This window comes from Diadema antillarum, unplaced genomic scaffold (assembly GCF_040938485.1).
Source record: "Diadema antillarum isolate AM-2024a unplaced genomic scaffold, OU_Dant_1.0 seq00001137_RagTag, whole genome shotgun sequence".
Classification (NCBI taxonomy): domain Eukaryota; kingdom Metazoa; phylum Echinodermata; class Echinoidea; order Diadematoida; family Diadematidae; genus Diadema; species Diadema antillarum.
This window is the reverse complement of record NW_027271949.1, coordinates 945,059-968,045: the sequence shown is the minus strand read 5'-3', so window position 1 is coordinate 968,045 and position 22,987 is coordinate 945,059. Positions and strand designations below refer to the sequence as shown.

Genomic DNA, 22,987 nt, shown 5'->3' with positions numbered 1-22,987 from the left:
ACTGCGCCGGCACTCTCGCTACGTGGACTTTGCATATATATGTTCGAAGTCTATGTAGTGGAGACCATGCAGACTGCTACATCAATAGCAGTTCTTGCTGCGCTCTCAGTATGCTGTAGGAGTTCCCACTGTGTCATGGCCAATTTGCTTGGACGCAGCGAAAACTCCATGGACGTAGATCTGGTGTAAAAGGGGTATTACTATTAACTGACTGGTGACTTTGTGCAAGAGTGGAATATAACAAGTGTTGATGTACTATTTGTTGATTGCCATTGCATATTAATTTCAAGTGATTCCAGCAACCTGTGCATATGATGTAATAAGGACTTGGATATCATATTGCTGGTTTGTGTAATTCCTTTGTCCTGTGTTTATTTTGCAGATGTCAATGAGTGTGCCAGTGAGCCATGCTTGAATGGAGGAGTTTGTGTAAACTTTGAAAGCTTCTTTTTCTGCCTGTGTTCTACTGGTTTCACTGGAGTAAGGTGTGAAAATGGTGAGTACCAGTAAAAGTGGGTGAGAAACAATTACACTTCGGAACAGCATTCCTGTACTTAGTTACTCTGAAGTTACTTGTATTAGTAATTTATGCTTATGGTATAAGAAGGCATACGTCCTCATCTGAGATAAGAACCTCGTGAACTTTGGAAACAGGTGTGATTACTGCACTGTCTTCATAGCAGCATCTAGAAACAGGCGTATGTGCTCTCTAGGCTGGTAACACGTATGCAATATGCACCATAACTAGTTATCCTTCAATTATGACATCACCAGATTATTAAAGAATCGGTGAGTACAAACTCATTGTCCATTCAGCTGTAATTATATCTTGCTTGTCTCTTTCCTTCACTCTTTCATCCATCCCTTATCTTCCTTTTTTGATGAGTTTCCTGCCTGCTAGATTATAAATATTCTTGGGTAGGTAGGGTATAGGGACTCGCCCCCTGGAAAGGTCAAAATTTCACTGCCATGGACGGGAGGGCCTTGACCCAACGGCATAGCCAGGATTTGATCTTGGGGGGGGGGGGGGCGGTTAGTCTGCGAGGGAGCGAAGCAACCGAGCCAAAGTGAGCGGAGCAAGCGATGGCGGGGGGGGGGGGGGGGGGGGGGGGGGGGGGGGGGGATCCGAGGGTGTGGGAGGGGAGTGTCCCCCCTCCCAAGGTGAGAACTTTTTGCACTTTGATGTTGTAAATGGTGCAATTTGATGCATGTTTTTGCGTGCTTTATCGACTTGAAACAGTCCCACTTGTTTAAAGGTAGCAGTATATTTTGATGTGAATTATTATTGAACAATTTGCTTATAAAATGGTATTGTTAGATAAACTTCTTGTATTAATTCTTACACTGAATATCATGTATGCGACCGAACCCGAGCGAGCGGAGCAAGCGAGGGGGGGGGGGGGGGAAGGGTGTGTCCCCTCTCCAACGATGAGAACTTTTTGCATTTTTGACTCTTACATGGTGTAATTTGATGCATGTTTTTGCATGTTTTATCGACTTGAAACAGTCCCGCTTGTTTAAGGTAGCAGTATATTTTGATGTTGATTATTATTGAACAATTTGCTTATAAAATGGTATCGTTTAAATAAACTTCTTGTATTAATTCTTACACTGAATATAATAAATGCGACTGAGCCTGAGCGAGTGGAGCAAACGAGGGGGGAGGGGAGGGTGTGGGAGGGGGGTGCCCCCCCCCCCCCTCCCACGGTGAGAACTTTTTGTATTTTGAAGTTGCAAAGGTGCAATTTGATGCATGTTTTTGCGTGTTTCATCGACTTGAAACAGTCCCACTTGTTTAAGGTAGCAGGGTCATTCCATGGAGTTGGGTCTTCTCTAGATTTTCATGTTGTGTAGGGAATGAAAGTCATATTCTGAAAAATTTATCAAATGATTGTCTGCGGTTTGCGGTTATTCTTGGCGAGAAATGTGTGAAGAATTATATGATGAAAAAAAAACAAGCCTGTGTACAAAAGTATTTTGTCTGTGACTGTTTCACTATTGATGTCTCATGGTTTTTTGTGGTTTATGTTGTGACATAAATATATGCCATTTTCATGGCAATGTAAAACAGGAATATACAACCTTTCAGCATTATGCTTATCATAATAAAGAGAGGCCAGGTGACTTCTACAAAGACTATAAGGCACATAAACATTTGTAGCAAAATAAGAACACCAGAGCATCTTGAAAGCCACCTCATACCTATGTTACAACAAAGTCCGCGGCGATTTTTGTTGTAACATAGGTATAGCATGGTTTTACATACACTTCCAATCATAATATGATCAGAAACTTTATTTCTATAATGAGAGTTATATTTCAGGAGTATTCTTATCCAAAAATTAGCATCAAAATCCTCCAAATAAACGAGAAAATACGGAACATATCACTGTACTTCCATGCGATGTCCGGCCTCTTCGTGTAACGTAGGTAAAGAAAGTCGCGTCTCGCGACAAAAAGAAGAGCTACTAACTTCAGCAATCGTATTCATGTCACTGGCAGTCCTCCCCCAATAGCAGGAAAACTACTCACAGCCAGTATACACCTACTTGGACAGCGCAAGATCTGTTTTTCTGCCGATGTCCATGTAACGTAGGTACAGGAGTTTTGATGTTTCTGATGTCAATTGGTAAGCTTTTACGCTATTTTACGAAATAGATATAAACATTCGTCATATTCTGTAACTGTATTGGAGGAAAAAAACAATATCTAAACCTCTGAACTGGCCAAAAATACTGTGGACGATGATACTCTAGTCCCACATACTGAGATATTTGTTACTGGTTCATGTTCGTAATTTTGATCGCCAAATTTTCCTTCCATGCCGGTCTCTGCAAAAGGAGCACATATTCCTCTCTTAGAAAACCATACAAAAGTATATCAGTGTATCTTCACTGCAATATGAAATTATTTTACCTCCCGATTATTGTGAATTTTTGGACCTTACTTTTGTCATTAGGTATCTACCAAGGTAGACGTGCTAGAGTTAGTATTAATCACTATCATTTTATAATAGTTTGAAAACGTAGACGTCCAGACTGCATCTGAGCTAGAGAAATAGAGTTTGCCTTATTTTGCTGGTGATATTGAGGGAACTAGGAGCTGTGAAATTCTTTCTCTTTAACAGATTTACTTCGAAAATGTCAATGTTTTCCTTCCAAGATTTCACTGACCTGTTAGATGCTCTGATGAAGTTGTTAACATTTCACAAGGATACACCATTTCCATTCCATGTTCACCCACTGTGAAGTCTCAAATCTAAAATGCCAGTTTCCTATTCAGTTTGGGTGGGTAGTGGGTAGTAAAGACTTCAATAAAATTATGAACCCCAATCAAAATTGGACTATTATTGCTCTATACTATCATTCAAAAAGAGGGTGACAATTTTGATGGGGGTTGAATAAAAAATGGGGCCTACACTGTAGTATTTTGTTTGGAGTCTATTAAGGACCATAACCGTAACCGTAACCCTGACCCTAGCCCTAACCCTAGCTAGGACACCGGGGGCAGCGACCTGCCCTTGCTAGCTTACATCTGAAAACAAGTTTTTAGGGTAGAGTATGAAAATGATATTTTCCCATGTTTTACATGCTATATTATTATCATTGATATTTACATCATTTTAAGCATAACCCTTTTTTTTTTCAATTTTGGTGGGGGGTACACATGGAACTCTAGCTAATGGGTATGCCAAGAGGAAGAAATGTAAGCAAAATTGTTAGAATTATTTGATTCCATTCATAAACACACAGATACATCAACAGGAATATAAAGTCAACCCCGACAAAAATGTTCTTTTAATTTTTTTATTTTATTTCCCTTTACACCTTTTGTTCAGTTTGTTGATGAATCTGCCATGGCTCCTCCTCTGCCACCGCTACATGTTAAACTACATGAAAGAGTGAAAAGGACACATACACAGCACTCCACAAACAGAGAGGAAACCGACAAAGCAACACCCAAGAAGAGCGAACGTAACAGACTAGACAAGAAGAAAACTGTACAGAGGGAAAATGGACAGAAGAAAAACAAAAACCGAGGGCTAAATGGACATTGGACAAAAGAGCAGAAATTAACTTCAAACAAAGAACATGGAGAAGACAAGAAAACTTGTATGATTTCTCTTTATTAGTTTTCTTAGTCAGTTGACAACTAGTTGATGATGTTGTTAGTGTATATAAGGTCAAATTGTGTAAAGCTTCACTTTCTTCTTCTTCTTCTGATTAAGTTTGCCTTCTTTCATACCAGAGTTACAAAGAATTGAAGTCTGTGTAACATAGGTATTGTTCCACAGGTGTGCAGTAGGTATGATTCCAAAGAACTGTTACAATTAGTGTTATTTGTGGGAACATACATAAAGTCTATATGTGCAGGTTTTAACATCTCACACCACAATAAAGGAAATCAGTTGATATGTCGTAGTGTACCTATGTTACAAAGACACACCTGTACTGTCCGTGTATAAGTAGTACACTGTGGGCGAGGTTGTTGTATGAAAACCCCTGATTATAACAATAAAATCGTGTTTTCACTTGAATACCCATACAAATCACTTGCTTCAATTGTAGTATTTTTAAGAATATTGTTATTGTGTCACTCTCGATGAAAAAGTTAAACCTTTGATTGAAATTGTAAATGGTTTGTAGAAAAAACATGCTAATAAAAGTGGCTTGCAGTTGATATCAGAACATACAATCTTAACTAATAATGCTCTCATGCGCCTGTTAGATAACATGTTGATGTGCTATGGTGGAAAAAAACGTGGATGTGTTCATTGTTATCATTTCAGAACACAAAATTATTAAAGGACAAGTTCACCTTCATAGACATGTGGGTTGAGTGAATGCAGCAATATTAGTAGAACACATCAGTGAGAGTTTGAGCAAAATCGGACAATCCATTCAAAAGTTATGAATTTTTGAAGTTTCTGCTCAGTTACGGCTGGATGAAAAGACTAAGTAAGCTTGTGATGTCACATGAGTACAACGATATAAAGAAAGAATAAAGAAAATTCAACATATTTCCATTTTTCTTGCATAACAAAAGAACACTCGACTTCTCTCTTTCAGAAGGCAGGGGGAATAATATTACCCTTAACATACGTCAGTAGCAAGTCGAAGAAATGTGCACTTTATTCAAAAAGTAAAGTTTTGTGAAATTCTCTTTTTATTTTCCTTATATAGTTGTACGCATGTGACATCATACACTGTAGTAGTCTTCTCATCCAGCAGTGACTGCGCAGATACTTAAAATATTCATAACTTTTGAACGGATTGTCCGATTTTCCTCAAACTTTCACTGATGTGTTCTACTAATACTGCTGCATTCTCTCAATCCTAATGTATATGAAGGTGGACTTGTCCTTTAATTAAGGATGTCAAAAAATGAAGTCCATGTAACATTGGTATTTTGCCATACCTGTTTACCCATGCTGACTGAAAGAGTGCGAAGTAATAACAGATTTGTAGTGGAATAAGTTGAAGAATGGGAGTAACAAATCGGGGGGAAAAAGGAAATTTCAATTTACCCAACTTGAATTTTCAACTTGTATGTCACAATTTCAGTCCCAGCCCCATGGAATTACCCAGCAGTATATTTTGATGTAGATTATTATTGAACAATTTGGCTATAAAATGGCATCATTTGAATAAACTTAGCTTGTATTAATTCTTACACTGAATATCATGTACAGCTGTACGCTGTCTGTTCAGCAATCAAACAGAAAAGGCATGCACACGATGGTGTAGATAAGGAGCATTTCTCCTCCCACACAAAGGTGATTTTGCATTTTCAGACCTGAAATTCAGCAATCTGGTGCAAACTTTTGGTGCAATACTTGGAATTTTTTCCAGTGCCAAATGATAATGGAAATAGATAGGGTTTTTTCAGGGAAGTGCTAAAATCATTGAATTTAGCTCTTTTTGAGCATCATCTCTGTGTATGTACAAAGTCTAGTGAGGTAGAGCTTAGGGGAGCGTGAGGGAGGGGGATTCCCCCTACCGCTAGATGGAGCTTTTGCAATTTTAGAATTGAAATAAAGCTATCTGGAGCACACTTTTTTGTGGAAAAATCAGAAATTGTTTTTTCCCAAAGTGTACTATTAGAGTCTATGGTTGGTACCAAGCAATGTAAGGGTAGCAAAATACCTCTCCTATATTCAAGGGAGCTTTTTTCAGTTTTAGAACTGAAATTCAACAATCTGGTGCACACTTTTGTTGGAATATCTGGAAATTTGTCAATCAGAAGAGAAGTGTAGCAAGTCTGTGGAAGGAAATTCTGTATAATTTTCTGATTGTAGTTAAATGTTTTGGTGCACACATTTTGTGGCATATTTGGAAAACTGTTTATGTTCAAAGTGTAGCCACAGTCTACTTGTATATGGGGGGGGGGGGGGAGGGCTGGCGAGCAGGGTCTCATTTAAAGGGATAGTACAGTATTGGTGGAGATGAGAATTTGGATTTTAACTTTTTGTGAGATACCAAGAAAACACTAATTATGATATAGTACAGAGCATACCATTTTAAGAGGAATTTAAAGTTTAGTTGATGAAAATCGGGCTTGGAATGACTGAAACATCCAAAAACAAAGTAAAACAAGGTGATAGTAATAAAGTGTGGGTCCCACACTTTATTAAATCGCTCTTTTTTGGATATCTCAGCCATTTCAAAACCAATTTTCATCAAATAAACGTTGAATTCCTCATAGAATTACATGCTCTTTCATATTTCATAAGAGGTTTCTCATTATCTCACAAAAAAATGTTAGAAACCTGAAATTAGGTCTTAACCAAAACTGTACAATCCCTTTAATCACCTTACTTGTATTTTATGTATTTCTTTCATATCGACCTTTCTTTCATGTCCAATTCATCCCTAACAGTATGGATGTAACATTTAGGAAATAGTCATATCCTAGAATATTTTAGGGGTCCTATACGTCCAAATCCATATTGATCCATTTTGATTCCATTCCCTATAGTTCCCTGTGTCCCCTGTGTCCATATCATAAGTTGCCACAATTGGATCAGCTGTAGATAGACCTATTTCACCAAAGGATTATATCACCAGTTTTGCTGGTTGTCAAGGCGATGCTTCATTCACTAATTCTGTCTGTATTTGAGATGTTCATGCATACTCTGTATTGTAGCAATGACTAAAATCGTGCATGAATAAAGAGTAAATGCATGTGTCTGAAAGTGGGTTTATGAAGAGTTATTAGCTAGTATTTATTAAGTCAAAAATCATGCATTGAGGTATATCCAGTTTGCATGTATTTAAACAGCTGAGTATCTAGAAAGAATAAAAGCAGCAATGAAAAAGACTGCCCGTACTTTGTAATTATTTGCCTTATCATAAATTTGAATTTCTTAATGCTCTCCATGGCAGTGCTGATGTAAATTTGAATGTGTTGCACATGCATTTTTAATTTGAATGCCCCTCTTACACCCTTGTGTGAGAAACTCGTGAAATCGCATGCTGATGAAATTAAATTCAATGAAGTAGGTACGTACCTTTTTTAATGTCGATCTCGGCGATCATTCATATATTCACTCGAACTTGAATGACCGCATCATTAAATTGAATGCAAATCTGATGAAATTGGACGGGAAGACCTATATTTGTAGCCAAAGCCCCTATTCCACTATGCCATTCTCGCCACAATTTGGCAATTTCCTAAAGGCCGTGTCACACCATAACGCGGGCTTGTGGCGAGGAGGTAGTTTCCAGCACGTAGAAGATTTTCAGCGGGCGAACAAGAATGTTTGCAATTTTCATTCATGCCTTGTCATACCGTACGGGGGAACTTCTGCGGCTTGACTTGCGGGGGGAACAAATTTACTCCAAGGAGCTCTCCGCAGTTGGTCCGCACCTGACAGTATCTAGCGCGTAGTTTCCCGGAGGTGTTCACGCAAGTCCGATTTAACCGCAGCCAAGTTTTGAGCATGACCAAAACTTTTTCCGGGTGAGTCGCGGGAATGCCCGTAGAGGTCCATGCAGAATGCCAGTAGGAGACCCTTAGCGGCAGTACTTCCCAGTCAATTCCCACGCAGGTACTTCGCAGTCCCGTATGCAGCCAAGATAATGAAATTCTGTGAGATTTCAGCCATTCCATTAGAGGAATTCCTTCACTAAGTTGTCAGCCCCACGCGACTGGTACAAAGGTCACACAGTATACTCGCAAGTATAACGCATCCAGCAAGTAAGACACATGCGCTGACTCGCAGAAATCCTTTTCCGCCCTCCGGAATGTCCGGTATGCTAGAAAATCCCTACATGTAACAAGCCCGAGTAGCTTGCCCGGAAAGGTATGACAGGGCCTAAACACGGTTGCGGGTAAAAAAATATGCGTGCGCACCTCCGGGCGACTACTTTTGAGATACATGCTAGGTACTGTCATGTGCGGATATCTACGGGGACCTCCGGGTAGTCAAAATTGTTCTTTGCAAGTCGCACGCAAGGCTGGTGTGACACGGCCTTCAGATCTGGAAGGATCGAATAAAACATGAGCCCATTTGGAAATAGTACGATGTGAGAATGCTAAAGAACACTGTATTTACGACCAACAAGTGCTTCCTACACTTTTATTACGATGATCGGGAATGAGTCATTACAATCTCTGATGCTGCAGTCAGGCTTTAGAATAATGCTATACGCTGTCAGTGTGATATTGCCGATGTTATCCAATCTATGCATGCTGAAGTTATGCTGTGAAAGATTACAATCTTATCACAATGTTCCCACATCTAGAGAGCTGAAAAGTGCCCGATGTGCCCCGATGTACTCCGATTCGACTGCTGATCCCCAGTCAGTCAACTTGTCAGCATGCAGAACCAAAGAGATATAAACTGTGGACCTCGGAGAGGCTCCTCAACTCATAGGTCTTCTCCTACAGCAATTCATAATTAATCAAGACATGCTAATCTTTCCAAGGCTTTTTCTTGATGTCCTTGCTTTTATAGTCAATCTTCTTCATGTTGTACAGATAAGTACATGTAGATGATTTCATTTATTTTTAAAATTTCTAACATGTCCTCTTCTCCCTCCTCTGTTAGTATCACATGCAGTCTCTCTTTCTTCACCGTCAAGGGTAGCTGCTTCACTGCTTTCTTTTCTTCTTTCTCTGCATTCTCTTCTTCTTTGAAAATTTGCACTCTTTCTTCTTCATATATATATTCTGCCTCAATAGGTACAGCGACAATGTCGTCCTCCTCAACAGTTTTGCCTCTTGATCTCTTTGATCTTCTGGCAGACATTTTGGCTGCAAATTTTCAAGCCTATTCTGCAGCATCCCTTTTATATATATAGAGAGTGGTGAGAGCAGAGGACGTGAGTCTGGGAAGTCATGGAAAGCATAGGAATAATGTAGCTAAAGTGGAAACATTGTAATGAAAGTAGGTACACAGCATACTGAGAGCATTATTGAAACAAGCCTTAATTTTTTACGAGATTTGAGAATGTAGTGAGAGCAGCATTAAGGCGGGATGGTCGTGCTTTGGTCAAACAGAGTGAGTCGCAGCAGGACCACATTGGTGTCTAGTTTACTTCCAGATCTTGTGCTAATGTTGCCTGCTCAGAACGACTGTATTACGCTCATCCCATGGTGTTTTGCACTGTCAGTACGATCTCCCCACTTGCTTTATGATTCAAAATGGGACAGTTTTGATCAGGGAGAGTGGGAAAAATTTTTGAACATGTTCAAAATTTGTTCCCAATCCTAAAAAAGAAATGCCCGCTTCAACCCTGTCCTTCGTATGCTGCTGCTACGATGTTTCCGATTTAAACCGATCCCTCAAAATGCTTTTGCCCCTCTCTGCCGATCTAGATTGGGGTCAAGATCGTGGTAGTGGAACGAGGACTTAAACAATAAGATATCATTTAGTGTTGTCCTATGGCACTGCATCTGTGCCATGAGCATCATCACTGTGTAATGAAATGCAGTTACTACTGTTAGTATCTATTGATTCTTATACCATTATCATATCAACTTGTTCTTTGATGCTTTGATACTGTCATATTTTGATACATGTACTTTGTGCTGATCTTTCATTGTGTAACACTCATTCACTGCAAACATACACTTTAAAGGCCTCTTCTGTGCTGTTTGTATTTTCAAAAGTGATATGTTCTCTCAGACCCCGTTTACAGTGCGAGGCTCGGCCACGGCTCGGCTGCGGCCGTGCCCAGCCCCGCTTCAGTGTAAACGCGCAAAAGGCCAAATGCGAGGCCAAAATTGGCCTCGCATTTGGCCTCGCTCTGGAGGTGGTCTCGGCCTTTTCTTGGTGTAAACGCAAACTGGGCCAAATGCGCGGCCAATTGCGCGGCCAATTTTAGTCTGGCTTCCAAACCCTCTGCCTGTATCTTTTGCTATTCAGGATATTAACCCCCTCAACATCGAAAACTAGTATAGTTTAAGGTGGTTTTGTCCTGCAAAGGATTTGTTCCTTCGGCAAAGGCCTTTGCCCGAGCGGCGACTTCGTCGCCACGGAATTCATTTGGCAAAGGGTCTGAAAACCAGACAATACCAAATTGCGTTTGTTTACAAGCAGAGCGCCACTACGACAAAATATTTAGAGGTTTGAATCAAAAGCGCGGCCGAGCCCGGCAGTGTAAAAGGACAAAATTGCGGGGCCCGGCCTCGCAATTGAGGCTGGGCTCGGCCGCGGCTCGGCTGCGGCTCGGCCCAGCCCCGCACTGTAAACGGGGTCTCATACATTGTCAAGCCATGATCTGTATCTTAAAATGGGGAGGGAACTGCAAAAGGTGAATGTTGACTTTACTTTGCTAATTTCGTTGTGCGCATGACAGATTGTCTTTACAGCGCTTCCCTGCGCCAGGCAGATTGTTGTTAGCGCACTTCCCTGCGCATGGCAGAATGTTGTTAATCCTATGCGCATTCCCACACCAGAAGAACAATCTGCCATGCACACTCCTACATCCTAACACCAATCCACTATGCACAGGGAAGCGCAGTAACGACAATCTGCCATGTGCACGACAATTTGTTTTTTCTTTCACTCTCAGATCACTATGTTTTAAAGAATGTATCTTCAATAATTATTCATTGTGAATTTGAATGAAGGATGGGCAGTATCCATCGAATATATAATCTTTTCAAAGATAAACAAGAAATTTGCAAGTACAATACTCTCTGTGTAATAGGGTATCACTCCCTTTAATTGGGTAGTAATGTCAAAATCAGTTCCAATGCACATTAAAATTACCTGATAATCAGGTTGCCTCTCCGCATAAATGGGTAAATAATTTTTCTTCTTATCTAATTTCTACCCGCATTTTATCGCAGATATAACACTTAAAGAAATCATAAATGTCAAATTTTCCACGGCTAAACGCATTCTCTGCTTAATTTGCAAAGAAGACTGATCATTTGGGGAGTGATTAAACATGAAAACACATGTACAATTGTGCCAGCACCGACTTGCCACACGTAAACGAAAATTACACATGTAGCTGGCACTCACAACTGCGTAGACAGACAGGAGTTGAACACACTTGCGCTCCTCCCTTGCTCTGCAACAACATTCACAATACAAGAAGTTTGCAACGAAAATCAGGCCATTCACCAGCTCCATTATTTTGCTTTTCCCCAGTCACTTCTCGAAAAGTAACCCGACGTTCTACCTGACTAGTGCAGGCAAAGAGACATGTTCATTTTGGAAAACGCCTGCGTGTTTGCAAGGAGTCTATAGTCAAATGACAAAGTTTTCTGAAGACATAATTTGTTCATAAAAAGAGTGTAAATTATTGCTCGTGACTGAGCAAGTGTAAGGTATGCATAATGTGCCGTGCAAGCACACGTGTTAAGCATACAGTGTAGGTGTTTGGTGCAGTGTACAATGCATGTACATACACATTGTGTGTGTGTCAATTGTGAGTGAGACATGTTCTTCTGTTAATCGGGTACTCCGCTTAATCGGGTAAGAAACGCTCTGCCCGAGCCTACCCGATTATGCGGAGAGTACTGTATTCCCCTTTCTCCATATAAAAGCGCTTGACATTAGCGGTAGACAAGGCTCTTGTCCTTTTTTATGTCCTATCCTTTTTATGTCGGCCTCAAATTGCTACCCCACAAAAAAAGGTACTGCCTCTACGATCTACGAGCCCTTTCTGATATTGAGCTACAGAGGGCCTTCGGTTTACTGTTAAGTAACAATTGGGGGAAAAATACTGCCCGGGCAGCAGGCTACATAAGCGGTGACCCAGGGGCTACTAAAATTTATGTTTGGCCACCGAATTTCCAAGCAAGTTATCTTTTGATATCCTGATTGGGCATTTCAAATTTAAAATGAATTTTAGTATTTCCTCTTATTTTAAGCCACTGCATTTCTCTTTTGCACCAGCAACATTTCAGATTCCCCAGATTTTAAAAGCCCAAATGGGCCTCCAGACAAAAAAGAAGTGAATGTCAAGGCTTGCAGTACCAAAGATATATGACTTGTTTGTGTTGTCTTTTAGCTTACTTCAGAACAAGTACACTGATATATATATATATATATTTTTTTAATATCTGTTTTCTTTTGGGCAGATATCAGAGCTTGTAGTAGTGCTCCCTGTCAAAATGGTGGCAACTGCACAGATTTGACATTGAATTTCTTCAGTTGTACCTGCCCTCTTGGATTCAGTGGTACACGATGTCAGAGAAGTAAGTGATTTTCTATATCAAGAGATGTTTTAAAAAAAGAATTATGAGCATAACAGTGTGATAAAGTGTGACTATTTTAGGGGATGATATCAATCATGTCTTTAGGTATTCATTGTATTTTAGAACAGTCCAGTTGTAAGGGATATTACAACAGCACAGCAACTTAAAATGCTATTTTGATTGTTCCCAACAAAGACAATCCACTGCAATAAATTCATTCTGTTTTCATACTTTATCAACAGGGAAGAATTCAAGTTTCAGGCTTCATTAATTTTTTTGACTGTTGCACTTGTAGCATGTGTGATATCACTTTTTTCATCCATTCTTTCGAATTCACAAATGAAGCAAACCTCTCTATGAACATGATTGGTGTTATTATTAGTATATCTTGTGTTATTATCCACAGTTTATAATTGTCACATGTGTTTCTATTTGATATGTGACTTTGCATATTTGTATCCCCCAAACAGAGTTCGGAGGATACTATGGATTTGGCCTTGTTGCGCCGCCGCGTCTGCCGCCGCGTCCGCCGCAGAGATTTTCTTGTGAGCGCTCTACTGGCTGCAGTTCTTCTTAGATCATCTTCAAATTTGGCATGAAGGTGTATTATTGTAAAACGAAGACGCCTATTGTTTTTGGTGATGGCGCCCTTGCTTGTTCCGTCTTTATACATGAAAAGGTAGATTTAACAGGGTCTGCTTGTGTGTGCGACGCTGGCCTTGTTTCTTGACCGATTTTTTTCAAATTTGGTATGTAAATGTATCATAGTCAAATCTATACACCTTTACCTAGTGATAATGCTGCCCTCACTGTTCCACCTTTTACAGGGTCAAAGGTCACCCTGATGTCAAAATTTGCAAAAGTGCTTATTTATGCAATAACTTGATTGTTACTTAACGGATTTTATTCAGACTTGCTAAGGTGTATGGGTGGTCATTCTACATGAAGGACACAACAGTTTGTGGTAACAGCGCCCTCAGTGATCCAACTTGGATGCCATGTCACATTTCTTGTGTGCGCTCTATCAGCCACGTCACAGTTCTTATCAGATTTTCTTCAAATTTGGCAAAAAGGTGCATTATAGTAAAATGAAAATGCCTATATTGATTTTGGTGATGGCGCGCTCGCTTGTTCCATCTTTATACATAAAAAGGTAGATTTAAGAGGGTCTGCTTGTGTGTGCAATGCCAGCCTTGTTTCTTGACCGATTTTTTTTCAAATTTGGTATGTATATATGTATCATAGTCAAATCTACATACCTATACCTATTGATTATGCTGCCCTCACTGTTCCACCTTTTACAGGGTCAAAGGCCACCCTGATAATATCAAAATTTGCAAAAGTGCTTATTTATGCAGTAACTTGATTGTTACTCAACGGATTTTATTCAGACTTGCTAAGGAGGTGTTTGGGTGGTCATTCAACATGAAGGACACAACAGTTTGTGGTGACAGTGCCCTCAGTGTTCCGACTTGAATGCCATGTCACATTTCTTGTGTGCGCTCTATCAGCCACATTTCTTATCAGATTTTCTTCAAATTTGGCAAAGGTACATTATAGTGAAATGAAGATGCCTATTGTTTTTGGTGGTGACGCCCTCGCTTGTTCCGTCTTTATACATGAAGCGGTAAATATTTCAGGGTCTGCTTGTGTGTACAATCCTGGCTGTGTTTCTTGACTCCAAATGGGAAGGGGGGGGGGGGGGGGGGAGAGCGGGTTCGGGGGATGCATGTGCTCGATCAGGTCCCCCGGCCGAGTGCTCTAGTTGTTAAACATTATATGCTATATGCCTCTGTTTTTATTTTCCTGTCTCTAATGAACAAAGAAATCCAGCAAAAGTATATTGTATATGATATACTCACCTGAAGAAACTACAAGTAACATAAGAACAGCTTTCTTCATGGACGCAATTCTTTAGTGTATAAGTAATGATACAACTTGCCAATTAAAAGGAACCCAAACTCAAAGAGCAATGTGGATTGAGTGAAAGCAGCAACATTAGCAGAACACATCAGGGAAAGATTGAGGAAAATCGGACAATCGATGCAAAAGTTATGAATTTTTAAAGTTTTGGTGTTGGAACCGCTGGAAGAGGAGACTGCTAGAGGTTATGATGTATGTGTGGACAGCAATATAAAGAAAATATAAAGGGAATTCCCCAAAAATTCATTTTCCTGAAAACTACACATTTCATCAACTTGATACTGACATATGTTAAGGGTAGCAATTATTCCCTTACTTTCTAAAAGCGGTTAGTCAAGTGCTCTTTTATTAAGCTAGAAAAGTGAATTTTTGTGGAATTTTCTTTATATTGTTGTCCACACATCCTCAAACTTTCACTGATGTGTTCTACTAATGATGCTGCTTTTACTCAATCTACATTGCTCTTTGGGTTTGGGTTCCCTTTAAGGTATCTTAATGATTTTCTCTCATGGAAGAAAAGTAATCACTGTGCATGAATTTTTAATAGCTTCTCCTTTTTCAAGCTTGCACAAAAGAAATGGTTGAACCTAAAATAACCATAATGTAAGGAACATCCTTATTAACACAGGAATACTAAGAAATATATGCACGAAATAGAAACAGGCCTTTATTCATCCTGGACAATACATTTCATTAGTATGTAGATGTTGTGGTTACAGTTAATTATTACCTCCGCCAAGGGAGGAGGTTATGTTTTCGTTACCGTTGGTTTGTTTCTTTGTTTCTTTGTCCCTGTGCAAAATAACTAAAAAAGCAGTTAACGGATTTGGATGAAACTTATAGGGAAGGTTGAGAATGACACAAGTAACAAACAATTAAATTTTGATAGTGATTTCAAATTTTGGGGGAATTTATGAAGGATTTTTGATATTTTGACAGGTAGGGTAAATGAACTTGGGAGTTCAAGCTGCGCATTTTTGAGGTTTTCAAAAGCGCAGTAAAGTGTGTGCTCCAGTTTCTGCAGCTGGGCGAGGCGCGCCTCATGGCTGAGGGTTTATGACGTAACAAAGGCTTGTATATTGAGAAATCGGGCGATTTTTCAGCATGTATACCTATGGGTGTGGAAATCACTGATCTCTATGGAAGAGCCCAAAGAGCTTTTCCCCAGTGGTGGAGAGGAAAAAAATCTCTTTGGGAAGAGCAAGATCATCGGTGGAAAGTAGCTGCTTGGCGGTGGTCTGCGCTCTCAGAGTGCTTTTCTAGTTTTAAATATTTGTTAATCAGAAAATGAAAGAAGGTTCGTTATTCCAAAGGTTCCTTAATGCAAAAATGAAATGAAGTCTATTTTTCTGAAGGTTCGATTACTCAATTTTTTTTTAAAATTGTTATTCTGAAGGTTAGTGAATCCGAAAAGGAAATAAGGAAATCCTACGTAATTCTGAATATCCATTAATATGTACATATACTCAACTTACAAAATGCAGTACATGGTAACACTACTGTGATTAAGCTGTAAGTCCATAGTTTTATATATATATATATATAATAGCAAAAACTTTGCTCAAAGTTTTTGCTATTTATTATTAGGTGATACGCTATCAGCATATCACCTATTGTGATTGTCAAAATTTCTCTTTTTTTTTATTCTTCTTTCTTTCTGCCACATTTTGTGTCGTCAATATCTCAACAATGACATTACGGAATGACATGACATTTTCAGTGAACATGTCTCATAACAATATCTAGCCACAATAAGGTTTTCATGACAGTAACATATCTATGACGTCATCTAGGCGCCATTTTGTGATTTTCGGACCTTGTCACATGATCGATCATAACTTCATAACTAGATATCATTTCTGTATCATTTTCGGTGGACATAAAGTTCAGGTCACGCTCTATCTTACTTTTTAACGCTAGTTATCCAGGTCTTCATTACGCGCGCGTACGCGCGCGTCAAAATTTTAAAAGGCTCAAAACAACTTCCCAATGGGAAATCTCGAAGTTTCAGACAATTTTAAGCGTTTCAAACATTTTTTCGCGTGCGCGTCCGTCCGCGCAATTTCGCGCGCAGAGGGCGTAACCAACATGAAAATGCAATTTTTTTGACTGATTTGGATTTCTGATACTTTGAGTAACAATATCCATTGATATCCCATCGATTTTGACCTATAACAAAGGAATGCACTGGCGTCAAAGTTGAAATTCCGCGCGCGCGTTTTTCTGCAAATATAGTGAAAAAACATGTTTTTGTTTATGTCGCCATAGGTCTTTAAATCGTCCTGTGACCCTATATTTCTATTGCATATTACAAAAGCATATGAATTGGAAATAACGTTTCAAGTACCAATATTGCCAGGAAAACTCATGACGTCATCATATCATCATCTGAAATCAAAAAAGTGGAATTAATTTTTTTGAGGTACTGTTTCTGACATTCATTTGCTCGTATCTCTGTTGTTTAAGCTCAATATTATCCCAAATTCAGATATGTTGTACTTTGAACATTTGCCTCTCAAGTCCATGTAATGATGTTGAAATATGATGACGTCATCATACTAGAAATTGTGATTAAAGGTAAAGACTCAAAATCAGACAAGTTTACGTGTTATGTCTATGGGAGGTGATTTTTTTTTCAAACCATGCATTGACTTGACAACGTTTAAGCACCTTTACCTCATCTAATTTTGTTTCATTTCCTCTGAAACATAAATATGTTGTAGCTGAGACAATAAGCTTTAGTAATCATGCATTTTATGTTTTCAAATCTCCTCATCAGGTTGATAATTTTGTAGTTTAAATCTGAAAATGAGAATACAATCTGTACGGAACGATTCCCAATTTTTCTTTGCAACTATATATTGATCGAATCCACGCTGCCACTTGTGGGAAGTTGAATAGCGCCATCACAAGGCAACACACTCACGATGGTATTTAGATTTAAGTTTCGCACTCGATCTTCAGGACAGCCATGTGGCATAATCGGTTAGCGCGCTGGTTGTTCATAACGCCATACCGGAAGGCGAGAGGTTCGACTCCCGCAGGACTTTCATCCGTTCTTTCTTTTTTTCTCTTTTTTTCGGCAGTTCAGCTTTACTCCGATATCATTTATCGTATTATTTTATCAAGTGTACGTAACCCGTGAACACGGCTGCTCTATTTCCCTTGTTTTGTATTGGAGTTTGGAGATTGGGTTTGCTTCATTAATTTTGTCACACTTAATGTTGTAAATTGCCCCCTGTTACAGTGTCCCGCTTACCACCTTTCGTTTGCTCTTTCCTTTTCTCTTCATTGGTTATTGTTATACTGTAACAGGATAGGTGGTAGGAACATGTACGTTTAAATAACTGGCAGGAATGGGAGCTGAATTGATTAACTCTAGTCCAGGTGTATGGCGTCTCGCTCATCTCTTTGAAATTCCAGGTTGTTATTGTTTGACCCAATAACGGAGTTGTAGACAGGTTTTATGTTGCTATAGAGGTATCTTGTGCAACATGAATAGAAGGCATCACTGTTTAGTAGTAGTAATGAACTTTTTCATGTTGTAAATGATATAAAGATATGAATTTCATATCTAATCTTCGGGACAGCCGTGTGGCTTTATAGTCGCTTAGCGCGCTGCATGGTCATTATGCACTACCTTAGGACGAGATGTTCGGGACCCGCAGGACGCTATTATTTTTTTTCTCTCTCTCTTTCTTTGTTTTTCTTGTGGCAGTTCAGCTTCATTCCGATGTCATTACCCCACGACACACAGTCACTCAGGTTCCCTTTTTTTGTCGGAGGCTGGAGGTTGGATTTGCTTCATTTATCATACGTAATGTTGTAAAGTGCCCTTGGTATACAGTGCCCCGCTTGCCACCTTTCGTTTTCTCTTACCTTTTCTCAACGTTTGTTCCTGTTACACTGCACAAGACAGGTCGGAAAATAATTTACATAACTCAACTGGAGCAGGAATGGCAACTGAATAAATTAATTCTAGGCCAGGTGTATGGCGTCTCGCTCGTCTCTTTGAAATTCCAGGTTGTTATTGTTTGACCCAATAACGGAATTGTAGACAGGTTTTATGTTGCTATAGAGGTATCTTGTGCCACATGAGGAGAAAGCATCACTGTTTAGTAGTAGTAATGAACTTTTCCATGTCCCTCCATGTCAGTTATAGTGTGTTCAAAGGGGTTGTGTGTCTATCTGCCAAAGAAAAGGAAAACCTTATTTTAGTCATGGCTGTTTCTCTATACGTAGACGTAGGTAATGAGTGTTGTTGGTATCTGAGCAGTGAATAACACAGCATCAGGCTAAAATCCCCCTTAGTTATACGCGCTAAGCGTTCAATTTGATATATCTTTATTATTTTGTGTAGTCAATCACTGCTAATGGAGTTACAGAATTATGTTATGACACCTTTCACTGAAAGTTTGTAAAGCAAAGTTTATGGACAAGGCAAGCAATTGTACATGAATAATACCAATTATTTCAGAGGGAAATTATGGTATACCTAAATGTAAGGGTATCATTGCTTTGGAATTGCTGAGACAATAATCTAGGCACGAGGGCTTCCACTTCTAATAACTGATCCCTTTGAAGATGTGTCGGTCACGAGTGATCGTCATGATTCATCTTTCACGTAGAAGCTTCCGTTCCACACTCTTGGTTCGAGAAGACTTACACCATCATACTTCAAATTGTTATTAAAGGTAAAGACTCAAAATCGGACAAGTTTACGTGTATTGTCTATGGGAGGTGATTTTTTTTAAAACCATGCATTGACTTAACAACGTTTAAGCACCTTTATCTCAGCTGATTTTGCTTCATTTCCTCTGAAACTTTAGTATGTTGTAGCTGAGACAATAAGCTGCAGTAATCATGCATTTTATTCTTTGAAATCTCCTCATCAGTTTGACAATTTTGCAGCTTAAACCTGAAAATGAAAATGGAATGTGGACAAAACGATTCCTCATGTATCTTTCACATACATAAGTTTACGTTCCCCATATTTTCTCGTCGAGACGTATGGCCGAGTGGATAAAGGCGACGTCTCAGAGACTTGAGGTTGCGGGTTCGAACCCCACAAAATCACGAAACAAAATACTTAGCTATTTCACTTTTTTTTTCTTCAATTTTGTATTACATATTCGTCCATGTAGAAATCACGTTCGTATATAAACGCACCTACACACACACACACGCCATATCCCTCTTTTTTGTGTGTTGGAGACCACATTGCTTCGACTGCAGCAAAATTGTGCAGGTTGACTTTGTCAAACCGATCATAGTATGTAATGACGACGACTGAGGTGTTGTACTTTGAACAATTGTCTTTCAAGACGATGTCATTGTTTTGTAATTTGATGACGTCATTACACTGAAAATTGTGATTAAAGGCAAGGTATCAAAACCAGCCGATTATAGGTTTTATGTCTGCGGGACGTATTTTTCCCAAGTTGCCAGAAATAGCATAGCGACCTCAGTCGTTACAAGGCCGCTTTTCCGTCTAGCAATGCAATAGATGTTCACATGGCCACGTTAGTTGAGTGGGCATTGACTTTCCCCCTGTTATATCTATACATTGTTGTTGTTTTTTTCTTACCATTTCCGTGGATGACCCGCGGCCGAGTGGTTACAGAAACGGTTTCGCATGCACGCTCAATATAACTTCAAGGTGCCTATATCACATTCTTTCTTGTCGATCACAGATGACCGTCATCTGATGACCACAAGCGTATCACCTAACTCGTCCTCAATGTGACGAGTTTTCATGTCTCATTACAATTGTTTCTGGTCAGTTTTTCCTTCCTTGTTTCAAAATGTATCTACATATATATATATATATATATAGTGTTACAAAGTACACAGAGTATAAGAAGCATAATTATGATACAATCTTATGGGCCCAATGTAAAGTTTTAGGACTTACACCAGTGCTCGTTGCTGATACATACAGTATTATCCAGCATCCAAAAGCACGACTAGCGATAGGTATAAAGGACGCGTGCCTAATATGGCGGAAATTCAGAATGTTAGGGCAGTACCTAACTAAAAGACATTAAAGCCACGAAAGTAGTTTTTGATGTGTTATTTTAAATTTACTGCAATTTTATGTTCATGTGCATAAATTGATGGTTTTTAGTACACACAAAGAACACGATCACAACAGATAACTATCATCAATTCACTCAGTTGACTTCCTAATGCCTTTGTTTACCTCCACATACAGAATTGGGCTCCTCAGGTCCTATTTAGGTATTGGTACTTCCAAAAACATCGTACAGATTTAGTTTCCAATGACAATATTACATGGGAGGAGATTGGAAGTGATCAACACCCGTATTAAAAGAGACTTTTTGTAATACGCAGGTATGCCTCTTTTTTCCTGTTTTCCTATTGTTGGTACATTAAAGGGACTGTACAGTTCTGGTTGAGGTGAGGATTTAGCTTTTAATGTTTTGCGAGATATTCAGAAAGTACTCTATGAGTACATTGAATCCTACTTAAACTGACATGCTCTTTCATATTTCATAAGAGATTTCTCATTATCTCACTTGGGAATGTTAGAAACCTGAATCCCCACCTCAACCAGGGGAGCATTTCATGGAGGAACTTGTCGGATAAAATGTCCGACAAGTCAATTATATCCGACAAGTTCAGAGAAATCAGCCAATCAGACTAAAGAATTTCTCAAAACTTGTCGGATAAAAGAGACTTGTCAGATTTTTATCCGACAAGTTCTTTCATGAAATGCCCCCCAGTACTGTACAGTCCCTGTAACAACTTGCAGCAAACTGCGCCATAGCCGACAAACAAAACGTACCGACTCATTCATACAGCGGTATGAACACAAACGCACCAAAATTTACATTTAGGCTGCCGTATCGGTTGAAATCATTGATGATAGACCAGTCCTTTGATTGGATGATTGTCTCACACACCCATGCCATTGCCTTTAATGTACAAATGGTAGTGTGAGCAGTGGAGCCTAAATGGCATAGCTAAGATGGATTGCTTAAATTGTTTCATTCAGGAATACAACCTAAACTTTGAGAGCTATTTTCTCCATTTTTCAGAAAGTGGGCTGACACCATTAACATAGTTTGTATTCATTTTTAAAGGTTCTGTTTACCTTTGGGAGCAGTGATTTAAAAAGTGTTCAAGATATCACTTTTGATGCATATGTGTAGGTCAGTTGTATCACAAAACATCCTACCATATACAATTTTTGCAATAAAGCCTAAAATATAAGGAGATATCTCTATTTTTCTCATTAAACCATAACTGTAGAAGGTTAAGTCTGGAAACATTTTTATTATAACTATTGTTCACATTCTGTATATTTAACAATACTTAACATCGATTATACTGGTTCAAATTTTTACATTGGTCGTTCCTATCCCTAACTCACATTTTAGAACTATTTTGAAGCACTAATGCTGGGTTTTTGTTTCATCTGAAAATGATAAATTATGCCTTTAAGGTTTAGAGGGATGTGGCATTGGGCGTATTATTGTAAAGCTAGGGATGTGGCATTGGGTGTATTATTGTAAAGCTAGGAATCTGTAGAATTCACATTAACTAAAATTTCATTTTCTGTGACTCTCGACTCATTTGGACTCATTTTGACTCATTTCATATGCTTTATGCATTTTTATGCCTCCGCCACGAAGTGTCGCCGGGTTGTATGTTTTCGGGTTGTCCGTCCGTCCGTCCTTCCGTCCTTCCGTCCGTCCTTCTGTTCGTCAGTCCGTCCGTCCTTCCGTCCGTAATCAATTTTGTGGACAGCGTATCTAAAAAACTGTTACAGGTATGCTAATGAAACTTGTATGAGTGGGCGAAGTTGTGCCTATCAACTTTTGGGCGCACATGCTCGAGGTCAAAGGTCAAAAGGCCAAGGTCAAATGCTCAAAATTTCCCCTATATCTATGCAATGCCTGGAGGTATTTTCTTGAAACTTGGTGTATACATGAACTACCAAATAAAGATTCCCCAGAGAGAGCTTTGGGTCATGAGGTCAAAGGTCAAGTGAAAATGTTAAAATTTTACTTTTTTCTCCATATCTCACAAATATTTCAAGGTATCTTCATGTATAAACTTAGTATATATGCATATACTGATTGGCAGTGATCATGTAGGGGTCATGGGTCAAAGGTCATGGGGTCAAAGTTCAAGGTCAATTTACCAAGTTCAAGTTTCAAGTTTGTATAACATTTATTTTCCATCTTGTTTTCATGTAGGAAATCACATGCATGAAATTATTGTACAGGAAGGCAGAACCTCAAAAAAGCAAAGCTTGTGGTGAGCTGCCTTACAAAAATACATTACATCACAAACACAAACACACACACAAAAAAAAACAACGAAAACATGATAATAGTTCCCATGACAACATTGAAATGAAATATTCCTCAAAGGG

At 39.1% G+C, this 22,987-nt stretch overlaps 1 protein-coding gene across 1 annotated transcript in view; it reads left to right on the top strand.

The window, feature by feature from the left end:
- Window positions 1-385: 385 nt before the first annotated feature.
- LOC139744111 (uncharacterized) overlaps window positions 386-22,987 on the top strand; it is a 226,970-nt gene continuing 204,368 nt past the window's right edge. The window contains exon 1 of the mRNA XM_071654568.1: window positions 386-496. The gene's annotated coding sequence lies outside the window, so the exon portion shown is untranslated. The remainder of the gene's footprint in view (window positions 497-22,987) is intronic.